Source organism: Tachypleus tridentatus, chromosome 7, assembly GCF_004210375.1.
Source record: "Tachypleus tridentatus isolate NWPU-2018 chromosome 7, ASM421037v1, whole genome shotgun sequence".
NCBI classification, from domain to species: Eukaryota; Metazoa; Arthropoda; class Merostomata; order Xiphosura; family Limulidae; genus Tachypleus; species Tachypleus tridentatus.
In genome coordinates, this window is record NC_134831.1 from 43,609,179 (window position 1) to 43,628,693 (window position 19,515).

The 19,515-nt window shown below is 33.4% G+C and overlaps 1 protein-coding gene across 1 annotated transcript in view; it reads left to right on the forward strand.

The window, feature by feature from the left end:
• The window catches only part of LOC143255539 (uncharacterized), a 32,695-nt gene extending 13,519 nt beyond the window's left edge, over positions 1-19,176 (forward strand). Inside the window, exon 2 of the mRNA XM_076511362.1 lies at positions 17,218-19,176. The gene's annotated coding sequence lies outside the window, so the exon portion shown is untranslated. The remainder of the gene's footprint in view (positions 1-17,217) is intronic.
• Positions 19,177-19,515: the final 339 nt, after the last annotated feature.

Sequence of the window (19,515 nt, forward strand, 5' to 3'; positions counted from 1 at the left end):
AACATAGAAAAATTATCAGTTTTTTCCTAAGAAGGTAATCTGTAACTGCATATATGTATGTAACTGTATGTATGTATTTTCTTACAAGGGATGTTTTAATTCACCGAGTTTGAAATACAGAACCGCATATATGAATTAATCGGTTGTTGAACGTTCACAACACCAGTGGGGGTCATAAAGTGTTAAACTTATGACATACCGCTATAAGTATATGTTTATACAGCTGTGTGCATTAACTCTTACCTTGTTACTATTTTATATTCGTGTATAATATATCATAATCACCGGTGCTAGTGTATGTTATCACACGTGTTAGCCTGCATGCGTGTATTATTTAAAGTAACTTTAAGGCATGTTTTGTGTTTTCTCCCGTTGTAAGTAATAACTGAGGTTTGTTTTGTGCTTCCTTCTTTAATAACTGTTTTGTTTTTTTCTGTTGTAAGAAATAATTAAGATGTGTTTTTGTTTATTGCAAGTAAAACTAAGGTGTGTTTTGTGCCTTTTTCTGTAGTTGTTTTGTTTTCTTCTGTTGTAAGAAATAATGAAGTTATAATTTCTTCCACGTAAGTGATAACTAAGACAAAAAGTACTTTTTAAGGAAACTTAGTTAAGGTTTTTATATGTACTATTCGTTTTCCTAGTTAGGCCTAGCGTTCAAATTCAATAATTGTTTGTGACGTATTATAAACATAAACTTAGCAGCTTTCGGGTATGCTACCGATTAGGGACAATAATGTCTTTATTTAGTTCTATATATGATGATGGTTTTTGTACAGAGATTCATTTAACCTAAGTAGGTGCGAGTATGAAAACAAAAAAAAAGGAAAAGTGGTTAATGATAACAGATGTTATCAATTATTGATAACATTGTAATCGTTTTAGAATGTGCAGTGTAAGAAATGTACAAACTCAACGTTTCGAAATATTAAATGTAAATCAAAATATCTCTTAAGTGGTCATGATTTCAGGTATCTCCAGTTAACCGAGCACCAGTATGAAGGCAAAAACATTATGACGTAAAATCATAAACATACAACTTATCCGTATTTAGGGGGGGGAGATATTTTTATTATATTACATTTTTTTATATATGCAACGCTATTACTGAAGGCGCTTCTCTAGCCTTGATGTTAACCTGCGAGTTATAATGTTGAAAATCACACCTCGATACCATGATAGCTCTTTGTGTAGCTTTGCTCTTAGACACAAAAGAAGCAAATATATAGGTGAAGTCAATTTTGCTTGGATCAATAATCTCTTGTCAAAAATTATTAAGTTTATTACTGAAATATCCTGTGCGTTATGTTACATTTTATTTGCTTAACATTTAATAATAGTAATAATAAACCTAGTGCGATCCATTGGGTAATGTTATGTTCTAAAATATAAGTAGTCGCACTAGGCACTTTAAGGTCGTAGATGCTTTGCAGGAATGATTTTAAAATCCCGTTCATCGACTATTCACGAGTTGAGATTGGGTGGTGCTGAATAGCTACCCCCCCCCTTCCCAGTCCCCTAGTTTACAACTTTAGAATTAGGGATGCGGAGAGTCTCCAAACTGCTTTGCGCGAAATTTAACAACAAACGAACTTGACGCGATATCAATACTATGCGCTACTCTCGCTAAATTTACGAAATAATTAGAATCAAAATTAATGTGTATCTTAAGTGTGTATTTTCCGAACGAATTTTAACAGGAAGGAAAATTTTGAAGTATTTATGTGAAACTGTTTTAGTTTAACACTTACTCATGAATTGGATCTCGAAATGCACAATGTTTTATTTATTGTAACAATAATCAAGTTGTCGCAGAAATAAAAAAAAAACAAAGGTACATTATCTAAAACATGCACAGTTTTTTAACTTCACTACTTTACCAGAGATTGTTAAATGTGAGTGGTATTAAAGATACGTTTATGTATGTATTTATTTATAATTTGTAGCGACAACATATGTATAACGTGAATAATTTATTACATTAAACTTAAGATTCCTCTTTTCTCTTAGACCAACTGTGTCAACATCAACATAACAAAATGCATGATCTTTTGTGCCTGCTCAGAAAATTTCACTTTTTTGTACGTAATTCAAATGTTGATACACAGCGATCCAAGCTTTGATTTGGTTTATGTGTGTTCTTGATGTTTAGTAGCAGTAATTTCAAACCGTTTTGTTATTTTTAAATGATCTAGGTGTTTATCTGTAGTGATTAAAGCTATGAAGTTTTTTTTTCTCTCGTTGTTGTTACACAGTGATACAATCCATGGTTTGGTTCGTAAGTGATTTGTGTATTTAGATACAGTGATCTAAGTAATTATATGAGATCAAGTGTAAGTGCTTAATGATTCACAACTTGGTATATTTAATAAGTTTTTTGTTGATGTATTTGTTGTGGCTCACTGCCGCAAACTGTGGTTCGATTTGTATGTGTTTAACCACAGTTTTACAAACCGTGGCTTGGGTGTTTTTTTACTGATGTAGCTGTTGATATATAACGGTCCAATCCGTGTTTGATTCACAAATAATGTAGGTTTTGGGCCAAGGTGAACCAAATTGTGGTTTGAGTTATAACTAACGTAGGTGTTGATCCATGGTGATTCAGTTTACAGTAAGACCTTTACGTGTGCTTCATTAAGTTTTCGACTTCCAAACGAATGGCATTAATCTTAACATGCTATTTAGAAATTGCAAAGGAAAAAGTTGAGTACTATTCATTCGAGTGAACATTGATGATGACAAGGGCGTCTACTCAGTTTGATTCCACAGTTCAGCTCTGATGATAAAAAAGAACACAATGTCATGTATAGCAGTCAGTGAAAACTAACAGTAAACGGAACAAACTTTTGGAAGTCTGATATTAGATAAACTGATTCATGCGTCCTCTTCAGTCTCTCGTTTTCTTCTAGTAGGAAAAAACTTGTCAACAGACGCGTAATTTCCTCAAGGAAACAGGAGGTCAAGAAGTTAAGTTTAAAGTGATCTTGGTGGGTGTTGAAATTAGGCAGGTTTTTGATCAAGCAACTATCTAGAATTCTTCTTTTATGCTGTTATACGTTTCGTACGAAATGCTGATTTCCAATCAATTTCATAACCAGAATATCTGGTATGAAGAAAAATGGGATTGGTTTGGTTTCCATATTTTGTCTTTTTTTTCTTTTCCTTTTTATATTCAGAAATTCTCGTGTCAACAGTTCTTCCAGTTTCACCTATATAACTTTTTTCACAGAATTGGCATGGTGTAATATAAATGCCTTTTGTAATCACAGGTATTTTTATCTGTTTTATGTTAGGTTATTTATAATGATATTTGGATATTTATATATGATGCTAAAGATATTCTTCCTTGATATTTTCTCAAGGTATTCAATGCTAGTGTTGTAGCCAATTTAAAGTGGTTTCACTTTATCATTGGTTGGTCTTTCTTTATCTTCATGGAGCAAAGTTTGTAATGAAATGTCGGTTGGAAAATGCAGTTCTTTGAAAACAGAAAATATATTTTAAATTTTATGTTCAAGCGTTGTCAGGTGGAATGTTCTATATGAAAAGAAATAATAGATTTTGACCTGTTTAAGGTGATATGAAAGGAAATAATATAACTTAAATAATTTGTCGATTTGTGGTACACTGATAGAACTGGTCTCTAATTCTGGTTATTAAAACAATCAAGAAAGGAAGTCGATCATCCTTTTGTCATTTAACTTTAAACCTGAGAGTTGGGTGAAGTTGGATAAGGTTGTTGAAACCAATTGCAAAATCACTCTTTTGTTTGGCCACATAGAAAATATATATCATCAACATATCGAAATTTACGATGGTTTTCCACTTTGGAAACTATTTGGTTTCAAGGTAACCCTGGGAGGCGAATCCAATTGCATGTTTGAAAAAGACATTGCCACTCTGTACAAAATAAGGAACCTCACAGTTATTATCATTAAACATTATCGAACATTGTTTTTTAATTCCAACACACACTCGCCCTTTTTATCGAACATAAAAATGTTGAAATATAAAAACCTGTGTGGCGAAAGGAAAAGCAAAAATAAGTGCCCTGTTTCACGATATTCGTTAAAGAAAGGTATTAATAAGAAAATAATAATAACAAAATATTAACACTATTAACTTGTATTTTACATACTTTATCTAAAATTTTGTAACTTGTTATAAAACGGCCTACTTTTATCGAACAGTGTTTGACACTTTTTATTCCTGACACTTATGAAAAGCCCCTAAAACAAAACGACTCATTGCACCAAATCTGTAACTTTAGAACATGTAAGCGTTAATTTATATTTCTATAAATATTTATCTGATTAAAACTTATTTTAAAATAAATTATTTGGGTTTAATCAGGACAGTGATGCCACTTTACGATTTGGCTTATACAACTTAGATTATATTATATTGGATTTACCAGGATAAAAGACGTAACCCCACAATTCCAATTTATGGAACTTTGATTTTTTACATTATTTGTCATACTGGAATGTAAACTTAGATTATGTGTGAGTGTTGTTTAAATATAATGCTAATCGTATTCTTGCTTAGAGAATTTAAAATTTTTCCATGTTGGCTTAATGATAAATTTGAGACCTTATAACGCTAAAAATCAAGTTTCGATACCAGTGGTAGGCACAACACAAATAGTCCAATATGTAGCTTTGTGCTTAAGAACAAAAAGAAACAACAGAGTTTTATAAACGATATGAAGAATGTGTTTTTGTGGACATAAGGTGTTAAATATGCCTAACCTAATTTGTATACTGTTTGTTTTTTTGGTTTTCGGTATATGTTAAAAACCAGTAATGCTCTTTAACATTAATAAATACACTGCTGGCCAAAATCTCAAGGCCAATGAACATAAAGAAAAAATATGCATTTTGCGTTGTTAGACTCAACCACTTACTTGAGTAGAGCTTCGAAAGATGAAAATAAGAAAAGGGAAAATAAAAATAAACTTTTTTAACATTTAGTAGGGAAAATGTGAACACTATGAAATTAGCCTTAATACTCGCTGGTCAAAAGTTTCTAAGACCATACTGAAATGAAGCCTTAATCGGTAAACACTTAACGAAATTTAGTCATTTGTGTTCAAGCATTAGCGTTGTCAACATCTCCCACTGGTATGTTGGAGAGAGCATCCTTATTGACTGAAGGCCCTCGCTTGTGTGTAAATGACTGGATCTTTCAGCAGGACAACGCTGCAATCCAGAATACCCGTAGGACAAAGTACTTTTTCGTGGCGAATGACGTGATTCATTTGGACCATCCAGTGTGTTCGCCCGAACTGTACTCCGTTGAAAATGTTTGGGGGTAGATGGCAAGGGAAGTCTATAGAAATGGACGTCAATTCCAAACAGTGCATGATCTTCGTGAAGCCATCTTAACCACATTGAATAACATTTCAGCCAACCTTCTGCAAACGCTTATATCGACCGTACCAAATCGAATGTTTGCAGTTATTCACAATAACGGCCGTGCAATTCACTACTGAGACCTCTTGTTGGACATTTCCTACCCTGTTTAAGATTTCTTTTTGACATGGTCTTAAACTTTTGACCAGCTAGTATTTAGGCAAATTTCATAGTGTTCACATTTTCCCTATTAAATGCTAAATATGTTTTTTATTTTTATTTTCCCTTTTCTTATTTTCATCTTTCGAAGCTCTACTCAAATAAGTGGTTGATTCTAACAACGCAAAATGCATATATTTTTTTTTTCTTTATGTTCATTGGTCTTAAGATTTTGGCCAGCAGTGTATTTCGGACTGATGGTGAAATGTTTGTTACTTTAAACCATTTCTGTTTCAATAACGGACTTCTGAAAAAAAAAGAAATACTTCTATTTAAACTTTCGTTTTAGATGACAACTATCTATTCAGTTTTGAAAACGTGGAATAGAAAAGGAGAAACGTAGTGTACAAACGTAAATCAATGAGACAGCGTACACTGATTGAAACAAAAATTCATCTACTCAGCATTTTATAGGTTTGGGATGTACTGTCGTTTCTAATAAAAATATATTTTTGGAATGAACCTTTCCACAGAATTTATTTATCGCAAATATTTACTAGATTGGAGTTTAATGCTAGAATTTGAATCTTTAAACACTTGCGTTTAAATCGACTCACCATCAAATTATTGATTTGTTGTATAAAACAACGCTTATTGGTGCATGAAATGTTGGTACAGATAGCCTAGTTTCTTTGCGCCAATAAACGCCAAACACCCAACCAGCATAAAATGTGTAGCATAATTGTAGATTATACCACCATAGATCAAAACATTGATTTTGAAATAATGTGTATCTCGCGTCCCAGGACAGCGGTAATTCTCCGGATTTATAATGCTAAAATCAAGGATTCGATTGGCAATCGTTTGGCACAGCATATAGTCCGATGTGACTGTGTTATAAGAAAACGCACACGTATATCTCATAATTAAAAATAGCTTTAGCTTCAGCAAGTAATTCGGCTTAAGAAAGGTTTTCTGCAGAATAATTTTTTTACAGGAACTAATGTATTACATTGGATACTAAGCTATTGTAATAAAAAGAAGAATCTCCAGGATGGAACTTTTGTTACAACTAATATGTTACAGTCCTTGTTTGTACCTAGTGATAATAATAGTAATAATCTTCAGGATAGCTTTTGTTGCAACTAATACGCTATAGTCTTTTTTAAAATTCTAGATAATAGTAATCTTCAATATGGAACTTTTGTAACAACGTATACGCTACAGTCCTTGTTTAATTCTAGTAATAATAATAGTATGAATCTTCAGGATGGAACTTTTGTAACAGCTAATTCACTACAGTCCTTGTTGAATCCTAATAATAATACAGTGGTACCTCGGTTCTCGAACATAATCCGTCCCAGAAGGCTGTTCGAAAACCGAATCAATTCTTCCCATAAGAAATACTGTAAATTAAATTAATCCGTTATAGACCTCCAAAAATTACGCATTATGAAACATTTTAATTAAAAATATTGCTTATTTATACCTGTATAATAATACTTACATACATAAAGTCAACCACAAAAACTATAAACACAATAAAAAAACAATAAGTGGAAATTTAACTGCACTTTATCTGTGCTGAGGAGAGCTGATGGCATAAGTGAAAGGTGGTGAGGAACGTGGAGAGTAGGAGGGTTATTGTTGTTTGGAATGGGAGTCACCTTCCATAAGAACGTCAGGTAACTCTCCTTCTGGGGTTATTTCTCTTTTCTGTCTCTTTGCACCGCTACAACCTGCTTGAGACTCACTGGACTTATTTCTCACTAAAAACTTGTCTAATGTGGTTTGTTTCTGTCTGCATTTTAAAATGTTTCTGAAGTAAGACATGGCATTGTCATTGAAAAGGTTTATGCTGCGGTTTCCTACAGCTTTGTCAGAGTGAAGATTTTCCACAAAACTTTGTAACTTTCCTCATTTTTCACACATTTCCTTGATTAGTGAACTAGGAACATCTTCCCTTCCCTCCTCCCCTGAAGACACTTCCTCAGTTGCCTTCTGTTGCTGCTCCTTCTGAAGGTCTTGGAGTTCTTCCGTGGTGAGCTCAGTGTTGTGGTCTTCCACCAACTCCTCCACATCATCACCACTCACATTCAAGCCTATACATTTGCCTAGTGAGACAATATCCTAGACAACAGGCTCAGCCTCAAAGCCCTCAAAGTCTCCATCTGCTACTGAGTCTGGCCACAATTTCTTCCAGGCTGAGTTCATGGTCCTCAAAGACACTTCCCTCTAGGCTTTGTCTATGATCCTCAAGCAATGGAGGATATTAAAGTGATTTTTCCAGAACTCTCTGCGGGTTAACTCTGTGTAAGAGGTCACTTCAAAGCACCTTTGAAACAGTGCTTTGGTGTAGAGTTTCTTAAAGTTCGATATGACCTGCTGGTCCATGGGCTGAATGAAAGGAGTCGTGTTAGGGGGCAAGAGCTTTACGGTAATGAAACTGTACTCCTCCACCAACCCGTCCTTCAAGCCTGGTGAGTGAGCAGGTGCATTGTCCATCACAAGAAGAGCCTTGAGTGGCAACTGTTTTTCCGCGAGGTAATTCTTTACATTTGGGGCAAACACTTCATGGACCCACTCCATAAAAATTGCTTGGTTTCCCATGCTTTGCTATTAGCCCTCCACATGACATTTAATTTACTTTTCAGGACATTACTTTTCTTAAAAACCATCGGGTTCTTAGAATGGTACACAAGCAAAGGCTTAAGTTTTAAGTCCCCACTTGCATTACTACATAACAATAGAGTTAGCCTGTCCTTCATTGGCTTGTGTCCTAGCAGTGATTTCTCCTCCTTGGTGATGTAGGTCCTCTTTGGCATTTTCTTCCAAAAGAGGCCTGTCTCATCACAGTTGAACACTTGTTAGGGAATAAAACCCTCAGCTTCTACATAGTCCTTACATTTCCTAACAAATTTATCAACAGCGTCTTTGTTAGAACTGGCACCCTCCCCATGTCTCACCACACTATGTGTGCCACTTCTCTTCCTAAATTTTTCAAACCACCCCTACTAGCCTTTAAGGCATCACTTGAATCAGCACTCGTTCCAAGGGTATATTTCAGGAGGTCAGCATGCAACTGCTTTGCTTTCTTACAAATGATGGTCTCAGAAATGTTATCACCAGCAAACTGTTTATCGTTTACCCAAATCAACAACAGTTTTTCTACCTCTTCCTTCGTTTGTGATCTTTGTTTCGTAAGCACTGTCACTCATTTTGTAACATCAGCTCCTTTGATGAGCTCTTTATTTTTCAGTATGGTGCAGACTGTAGACTTCGCCATACCAAACTGTGTAGCAAGGTCAGACACGCGAACACTACTCTCGTACTTCGCTATGAGATCTTTTTTCACCTCTATTGTGGCTCTAACAACTTTTCTTTTTAGTTTGCTGCTTTCATTATCCTTTCTTGACCCCATGGTGGCTTATTTAATCAGAATATTTAGAAAAACGAGAACGTTTACAGCAGATTTTAGCGAGGGTGCGGACTGAGCGACAGGTTCGAGTAAAATGTTTTAGGCAAGCTTGGCGTGGGCCGAAAATGATCGAAGGGTCGTTCGGGTCATCAGTCAGGTTATTTCGGGGTTCGGGCCACGACAGCTTGGTTCGGGAACCGAGTTTATGTTCGAAAACCGAGACATTTTTTTCTCAAACAATATGTTCGAAAATCGAATTGTTCGAGAAGGGAATCGTTCGATAACCGAGGTACCGCTGTAATAAGAATCTTCAGGATGGAACTTTTGTAACAACTAATTCTCTAGGACCAGTAACAGTTTTTATCAGTACGAGTTAGCAGCATTGGATAAATATCTTACAGCAGCTAACTCGTTATAGTTACTAATATGTTCTAGGATTAAGAAGTAACAACTGTTCCAAGCATATTGTTTCAACGATATATATTTTGCATAAAATATTGCGTTGCTTTCATTACGACAAAAATGAAAGTAAAGTGTATTATTTCAATACATTTTACTCTATTACTAAATTAAAATTAAGTAAAAGGTTGAACAGTTACCACTTTTTTATGTTTTGTTTTTATTTTAAAGGAGGAAAACGTTTCGAACTCGCGAGCTTCGTCAGATCGTACAGTTTTAAATAAATGCGCATGTGCAGAATTCAAAGAACCTGCATCCATAGAATGTTGAGAATGAATATTCTCAGCCAAATTTAGCATACGATCCAAAGGTATGTAATCCGATTGTTGTTGTTTTTGGCGATAACGGGTCGCGAACCACGGAATTTCCGATCCGCAGTCAAGCACGCTAACAACTGGACCAAACATGACTCCCAAGTGTTAAGATACTTATTGGAAAGCATCAGCATGAACAGTACCTAATTGAAGCTTTGATTAATCGACGGTTCAAAGACATTGAATTGCTTCTAAGCCTTAGACAATTCCATGCTTAGGAGAATAGAAACATTAAACAAGGCGGAATATTTCAAAAATATAACTAAACTTGGTCAGAAATGTTTCTTCAATATAGGTTGTTTCATAATTTCTTTGTACTTTATTATTATTTTTATTAAAGAACTTGCAATTGGAGTGTAAACTGCATATTCAGTGTTTATTTAAAAATAGACACAAGGTGAAAAATGTATTATTGACATTATTGCTTTAATTAGTACTTTATGACGTGAAAAATACCCACATTTTGGAAGAAAGCCTTCAGTTTTGGCGACCAGTGAATATTTAAAGAAACATGTAGTTTCCAAGGTAATCTGTATTCTGTAATCTGAAAGTAACAACTTAAATAAAATGCTTTCGGTTTCAGTATATCAAATCTTTATTAGTTTTCTGTAGCTGTGAAAAACGATGTGTAACTTTGTATGCCGAAACCTGATATTGATAAATCTATCGTTCATTCATGGAACAGTCCTTAACCCAAATCAACTGCCCGAGTCGCATGACAAGAAAAAATGTTCATGGACACTTACACAAAAACTGGGTTTAACCGAGCAGTTAGGTAACAACAAAACGAATACTTTTGACATTATAAGAAAGCCTACCAATCTTTTACTGGGCATATCTTACGAAGATCGTAACGTAAGCCTTTGCCGTAATAAATTTGTGAAAGCATTGTTACAAAATTTAGGTAACAAACATAACATTTTCGTCCATATTAATTCGTGATTAAAATGAACATATTTAATACATAATTCCTTCTTTTCAAAGTATGAATACTAAAATTTCTGTCGTCACCATAACATGGAATATGAAATCGCCAAATCCTTTTATTGGGCCTTTGTTTTTAAACTTACTCTACGATTTATCGTTGTTTGATAAATGTATCCAGCTTTCGTGAGTATCAGATGGATTTCAATGTGTAGAACTAAGATATCAGTAATTGAAACTATTTTATGTAACTACCAGCTGTTCGTAGGTTTCACTGTGCAGAACTAAGATGGAAGAGTGTTGTTCAGAGAGACGATTTTTGAGTGCACATGTGTCCAAAATGTTTAGACTGTTACAAATTTTAGAGAACGTAAAACCAGATGAAATCATATTTTCATACAGGAACGCTACCCTGATGATATCATTCTATAACTAGAAATAAACATTGGTATACGTGAAGTACAAGGAATTATATTATTACGGACACAAACGGACCGTAATTTATAAATCTTTCTGCGTTATACTGTCAACTGTGATTTTACCTAGACTGGTTTGGACATTCGACTGTTGGAGACTTATTGCATCCGGGAATTTGAATCTAGACACTAAAGATGACTTGAAACAAACAGTTCATTAAGTCAAAAATAGCTAACAACATTATCCGTAGTCTAATTTTTATAACGTAACGAACCCGTGATTTTTTTTTGTATAAGCTGAAGCTCAGTATTGTATGATGATTCATCAGATGCCTAATCTACCAGAATTGATTTGTGTTGGAAATTTTTATATTTTCCGTATTTTTAGCTAGAGTATAAACTTGTTTAACTGTTCTGTTTTATTGTTTATAAAAACTCTGAAAGCTGGTATGTATCCTTTCCTACAGTACATATTGATCGATGCCTCATCCACCATTGCTGAGTATACTAATGTCAATAAATGTGTTATTTTACGTTGTTATGTACTATCTAGGTAACCTTTGCGTATTACTTTAATGAAACACAGCTATGTGGCAAGCTACTTTCTTTAGTACTTTTAACAGTCTGCTTGAACTGGTTTTTATCAGTATAATATCTAATAAGAATATTACACACTTGTATGAAAAAAAGGATGAGATTACCTATACAATTATATAGAATTCAAAGTATTGCCTATACAATGACATAATTAAGACATTTTTTAACTTTACAATACTGTGATGGTAATATTATGTTCTACGTTTTATTGTTAAATATAGAATATTACCACCGCACTGTCGATGAGAACAGATTATTATCTGGATACTTATATCAGGACCTGTTTCCATTTACAGAAACAAAAAATCGATTTTAAAGATTGTTCATTCACGATTCAAGGTTAGTTAATATTAGCGATATTTTCATGATACTAAGAAATCGCGTAAGGAATAAAATTTAGATGAATAATAATAACAAAAAAAAAAAAATCCGACGCAATCTTGAGAGGTCAACCTCAAGAATGCGAAGTATTAGGCCTGTTACCCTGTTGTTGTTGTTATTTTAAGGTTCACCTGATTATTTATACGAAGCTGGATAAGCTACGGTCATGGTTTAATATTAATAATTATATTATATATATAAAACATTTTCTACCATTGGTTAATTAACCAACCAGCAGATTCAAGCAAGTCTTATTGAAGATGTAAAGAAGGGTTTCTTTGTTCATCTATGAACTTTTTTAACTAGATTTTTATTTGTTCTTATGTTTTATAAATACAACAAAAATAGAGGAAATATTTATTTATTTATTTATTTACTTTTTTCTTTTAACTCTGTGAACACCTGTACTGTTGTTGTCTCTAGAAGTTACATACAAAGCAAACAAGTAAAACCAGTACCATTTAATATGCTACATATTCACAATCTTTGCACATCTTATCAAACACGTTTATTATTCAGGTCTTCTGTAACTTGTACAAGTGCTTATACTACTACTTTGTACCAGTCGTAAACAACAGTAATTTCAACAAAAAATTCAGTGTAGCTTAATCGCAAAGATGGCCAACCCACTCTGTGTGCATAATGGAATGTAATTTGCGCCATCTGATGGCTGGTTTGATAGTATTTATTAAATTACACCGCATATTTTGTTATATGCCTATAGTTTACAACTAAGAATATTGTTTTATTCTTTGTAATATAAGGCCATGTGACCAGTGAAATAATCCAATATGTGCTTTTCACGTTTTAATGTATATTAATTAGGTCAGATAAGAGGTCGCATTTTACTATTATTTTCGGGAACTTAAAACTGCTCATCGTAAACAGTTAATGAAACATTTTTTAATACTAGAGATTTTTGTTAATATTTATAAAATATGGATGCGTGTCAGTACGATTATTATTCATCAAAAATACCATTAAAGTTCACGAACACGAACAAGCGATTTAATGGGAATTTTTTTTGTACATACAGTAAGGCACTGAGTACAATACGAAACTGCTAGTTGTCGTCTATAGCATATGTTATAAATGTTTTTACTTCAAAATATTACGATCCCATTTTTAGCCAGGACAACTTTCAGAATTCTTAAAACATATATTTGAAGACATAATGACACCTAACTTGATGGAGGCCCGGCACAGCCAATTAATTAAGACACTTGACTGAGGGTCGCGGGTTCAAATCCCCATCACACCATACATGCTCGCCCTTTCAGCCGTGGAGGCATTATAAAGTGACGGTCGATCCCACTATTTGTTAGTACAAAAAATAGCCTAAGTGTTGGCGATTGGTGCTGATGACTAGCTGCCTTCTCTCTAGTCTCACACTGCTAATTTAGGAACGCCTAGTGCAGATAGTCTTCGTGTAGCTTTGCGCAAAATTCAAAACAAACAAACTTTCATGGTTGACATCATGTTCGAGACATTTTCTTGCTCCAGCTTTCGTTAGTTTTTTTTTACACTTCTCAAGCATGAAATACCAGTGTTGATATGAAAATGTGTGAACACACCTCAACAAGATAAACTGTATCTGTGATAATGTTCATTTTACATTGTTAAACTTGTATTATCATGTTATCTCCTGGTAAATAATTTCAGTCTGTGTGATGAATTGCTGGGGAAGTGTATGGGAATATTCAGAATAATTAGTAATTAGAGACGAAACGAAACTGGTGAGTTAAAATGTGGGACAAAAGCTAGTTAAAATCGATAATTAGCATGCTCTTTAAAATATTAAAACCAAAACTGAACAGGATGTAATTTTGTTAGCTTTTGTTCAAATGAAAAGTGAGCCTATAATATGTCTTATACAGACATATATACACAATAGCCTGCTTTCTATCTAGGAGCGTTGCGGTTAGTTTGATTACATTTTTCTGACCCAGTGAACCGTGTTAGATACAATGTATATAGCATTCAACATTCTTCGTAGAGAAGTTTTCATATGCTTGCATCTTAAAATTATAACTTTCATTCGTTTTTCCTCCTTTTGATTTTACATCTCAGAACAACTTTATGTTTTAATACACAACAATAAACGTGTAACCGTTCTTTTTATGTCTTTATTTTATAGGGTATTCAGTTAAGAAGATCAAAGTGTTTTTTTTTTTTTTGTTAATTTCTACATATTTACGTCTGAGATTGCAAACAGGAATATGCTTCTGTTATCACCTGGTGGTGATCGTAAACAGTGTTTAAATGGAAGTACAAATCGTTATCCAGTATTTGGATTAGATGTAAAGTGAGGGAAACTATTGGTAGTTCCCGGATGATGTGATAGTTTTATGTACAGTGTTGACAACTTTGTTTTTTTTCTTTTGTACATTTTTAAATTCAGTCGTAGGGAAGTTTATATTTTATAGTGGCGGATGTGACGTGGTCCTATTTTTCAGCTCTAGTGATTTTCACAATGCATGAGTAAGCAGATGAAAGATTAAACTGTTTTAAAAGTGCAAACAATTCTACCAATAATTACATTAGTCGACTGCATTCCCTTCACTAGAGAAGCCAACCAGAATTACTTGTTTTGTAACGTTAGTCGACTACAATCCCTTCACTAGAGAAACCAACCAGAATCACTTGTTTGTAACGTTAGTCGACTACAATCCCTTCACTAGAGAAGCCAACCAGAATCACTTGTTTGTAACGTTAGTCGACTACATTCCTTTCACTAGAGAAGCCAATCAGAATCACTTGTTTGTAACGTTAGTTGACCACATTTCCTTCACTAGAGAAGCCAACCAGAATCACTTGTTTGTAACGTTAGTTGACCACATTTCCTTCACTAGAGAAGCCAACCAGAATCACTTGTTTGTAACGTTAGACGACTACATTCCCTTTACTAGAGAAGCCAACCAAAATCACTTGTTTGTAACGTTAGTCGACTACATTCTCTTCACTAGAGAAGCCAACCAGAATCACTTGTTTTGTAGCGTTAGTCGACTACATTACCTTTACTAGAGAAGCCAACCAAAATCACTTGTTTGTAACGTTAGTCGACTACATTCCCTTCACTAGAGAAGCCAACCAGAATCACTTGTTTTGTAACGTTAGTTGGCTACATTTCCTTCACTAGAGAAGCCAACCAGAATCACTTGTTTGTAACGTTAGTCGACTACATTCCCTTTACTAGAGAAGCTAACCAAAATCACTTGTTTCTAACGTTAGTCGACTACATTCCCTTCACTAGAGAAGCCAACCAGAATCACTTGTTTTGTAGCGTTAGTCGACTACATTCCCTTCACTAGAGAAACCAACCAGAACCACTTGCTTGTAACGTTAGTTGGCCACATTTCCTTCACTAGAGAAGCCAACCAGAATCACTTGTTTGTAACGTTAGTCGACTACATTCCCTTCACTAGAGAAACCAACCAAAATCACTTGTTTGTAACGTTAGTTGGCCACATTTCCTTCACTAGAGAAGCCAACCAGAATCACTTGTTTGTAACGTTAGTCGACTACATTCCCTTCACTAGAGAAGCCAACCAGAATCACTTGTTTGTAACGTTAGTCGACTACATTCCCTTTACTAGAGAAGCCAACCAAAATCACTTGTTTGTAACGTTAGTCGACTACATTCCCTTCACTAGAGAAGCCAACCAGAATCACTTGTTTTGTAGCGTTAGTCGACTACATTCCCTTCACTAGAGAAGCCAACCAGAATCACTTGTTTTGTAACGTTAGTCGACTACATTCCCTTCACTAGAGAAACCAACCAGAACCACTTGCTTGTAACATTAATCGATTTTTCCCCTTTACGAAAAAAGTAACTCAGAACGTCTGTAGCATTAGCCAATTGCTGTCTTTGAATTAAACATTTGTGTTTAATGACTTTATTTATAAAGTTTGATTACCAGTATTTTCTTTCAACATATATTTTGTACATATCACTTATATGTTCCAGATCTTTCATAAACTACTTATGAGTCTTGTACATTGTAATTTGATTATACGAATTTCAACTTTTGATCTTTGCTTAATATTAATAATTTGTTGTCCAAGTGTATATATTTCACTGATGCTTCACTTACTTTGTAATGTTATTAATTTCTGCTTGTGTTTTGTTTTCCAGGTTATTTTACAAATCACCTTATGATTTAGCATTACATGATTTAGCATTACATGTTTCATGTATGCGCTTTGTAGTTTGAGTAAATTTTGTTCTCATAATATTTTAAGAACAATGTTCACTATTTTCATTGTTTTTCTATATGTACGTTTCGCGTTTAATTTCATGGTTTTAATGTGTTGAATAATTTCATTTCGACTACAGCATTCAGTCTAGTTCTGAAATGATGTTTCCAAAACTAGACGAAAGGCAGGAACAGTCCACTTGAAACTTTTGAATATACAGAGTGTTCGGAAAGTCACTGTGCAGTTTTGTCTGTTAATAAATATATAAGTGCACAGTGACTTTCCGAACACCCTGTACTAACAGATGGCTTAAAACGTTCTTTAGAATAAGTGTTTTTAGTATGTTTTACATTTGTAGTTATGAATTTTTCATGTACGTTCACTTTTGTTTTAGAGCAGGACTGAAATATATACCTGCTAATGAGTATAGATAATTAAATAAAATGTTCAAGTTACATTACTTATGTCTAAAATGTATTGATCCATCAGTTCTACTTGAATTTATATTTTGAATTTTTATATATTATAAATTTGACTTGTATTCTCTTTTAATTTGTGTATCAATCGTCTTTTATTGTTGTTGTTTCATTCAGTGTGTAGCACGTCGTGCCGTGTTTGTTTTGATTTTGTTATACTTACTTCTTTCAGTATTTTATGTTGCTAGTCGATGTAACTGTTCAATACGGGGAAGACATAGGGGAATTCCAGGTTTTCATGAGGAGGATCAGATCCAAATGTCGATTCGCCTATGTTACTCCTGGGATTCCAAGATCTGTGGCAATTGGTCCAATGGTTTACCACTTACATGTGGACACACACACAGAAACTTTCCTAAAATAATTTTTATATGTATGATTTGTATTACGCTGAAATAATAATAATAATGAAATATAATATGTTTACAAACAAATTGTATTTTTTTAGAATGTATTTTACAACTGTTAAATTGGTCTGTTTGCGAGATATGTTTAACCTATAGTTAATATTTTTTTCTTTTTCAGTTACACAACTACTAAAGAGGGTTTACAGATAAGGCTTAATTATCTATACATGCCAATGGACTGACAAATTTGGTTAGTTTGTTCTGAATCGTGACTAGGATAATCTTATGCCAGGATTTTTCAGCACGTGAAGGGGAGCGACAGCTTAACAGTTTATGAAGTTGGATATATAACCAGAAAAATGGAACTCTGGTACTTTAGATGATTATTGGCATTAACAAACATACAAACTTTCTTGAAATCTGCGATGGTCTTGACTTTTTTTATTTGAGGAACACAGCTTTCATGAAACCGGAAAGCGTAGTATCTGACATGTGTGCTAAAATGTAGGGCGTGCCTGTTTTGATGAAGACTTGAGAAAACACGTTTCGGATGTCTCATTCTCTTTAGAATTATTATGTATGCATAACCCTGGTTGAGTGGCGAATTTTTGTTACAAGCAACGTTCAGCGAAGAGTAATAAGAGGTAATACTAATCTGTTTGGCTTTAAGCCATCAAATTGCCATATTATTGTAAACAACATATTAGCAACCGGGGTTTTTACTTTGAAATATATATTTTTCATCGAGTGACAACAACAAAATATTTGATCTAATGATCTATCAACTGATAGATTTAAATATATGTGCATGCATGGCGTGTGTTCGTATACTTGTAAATATATAACATTCTAACAGTTTCATCTTTTAACCTCACACAATTGTGTCAGTTATTTTACTTGTTTTAACAAGATATTACGTTTTTTTACCAACACTAAATGCATTTATCTGTGTGAACGGATTTTGTTCAGTAATTTATGAAAAACAAAAATGCAGATTCTTAAAAATTAACATTTTCACACCTAAAGTCTTATAGTCAGTTAATGTTTGTATTTTTTATTGAGAGCTGACAGTGAATAAAACTAAAATTGAAATTGAACCTAACTTATGAAGGTATTAAGCGTCTTTATGTATTTTATATACAGCTCGTAACTGCACAACGATCAGTAATATTCCTAATTTTATTAACCATTACAGGTGGATGTTGTACAATGCTGAAATATCAAATGAATAGCTTTTCTTTTGTTAAGATGGTTTACAAAATAACAAAGTACTAATTGAGCTGTTTACGATATTGTTTCTTCACACAAACATCTATTGTTAAGAATTGAATTTGTGCTAATAATCTGAAAATGTACAACCAGCACCATTGTATTAGGGCTGTTCTGTGTTGTGGTTTGTAGGTTAATTTGAGAAGTGAGGGTAATAAATTTGATGAAACTGCGGGTAAAGTGGTGTACAAAAATGTTTGTAATGACTCGCAAGGTAAACCTACAGAGAGTAAAATAATTGACTCTGGAAAACATATTTTTAAGAAATCATTCAATGAACTAATTTCTCTCTCATTGTGTTATAAATATCATTGCAAGTTGTATATTGAAAGATATTTTAATTTCTCTGTGTTGTAAAAATATTGCTTTTAATGTTTATTTTGCAAAGATATTTGTAACGGTCGAAATTTGCATATTACTAAATTTAAAATGGAGAAAACTCTCAAAACTTTGTACATTATACAATTTGTAACCACGATCATATCAACGGCATTTATTTTGTTAATAACATTGCTAAATATTATTTGTTTTCTTAATAAAGTTGCTAAACACTGACTTTGTTTTCTATCCTTTTAGAAACTCCGTAACTGTTTCATAGTTATTAACAGACAGCAAAAAAATCAAATCAAATCTGTAATTACCTTTTTCTGATCATTTACAGACAAATTCCTCTTACGTTTTGTAAAAGATTTTGAAGAATTTGATTTTGTTTTTCTACATTTAAGAATTGCAAATAGTAACGTGGATTGTGTTTTATTGTCTTCACAAAGGAAATCTTATATACTTTAATTACTAAAAGAAAATATTTCCATTATTAATCCAAGTGTGACGTTCGTTATTTTGTGAATAAAAATTGTTTTTAATAAGGTTTTATTGTCCATTTTTTATTTTTCTCATATTTACTCTCGCACACAAGTAATGATATTAGATCTCACAGAGCCGTTTCTTGCACTTAAAGTTTTGAGCTCCTATTATAAGTAATTGGTTTTAGAAAAACTAATAATATCACTTGCAAATTCAGTACTTCGCAAATATGATTTACTTTCATTCTCCATTATTTTATCTTATTTCATAAGATTTAACTCAGTAAAAATTTATTTTCCGAATTTGTATTAGGAGTGTGGGTATAATTTTGTTCCATTGGCATAACAAGGTGTTTCGTTTGTATCAAATTATTGAATTTTGTATTTATCTATTCAAAATGCAA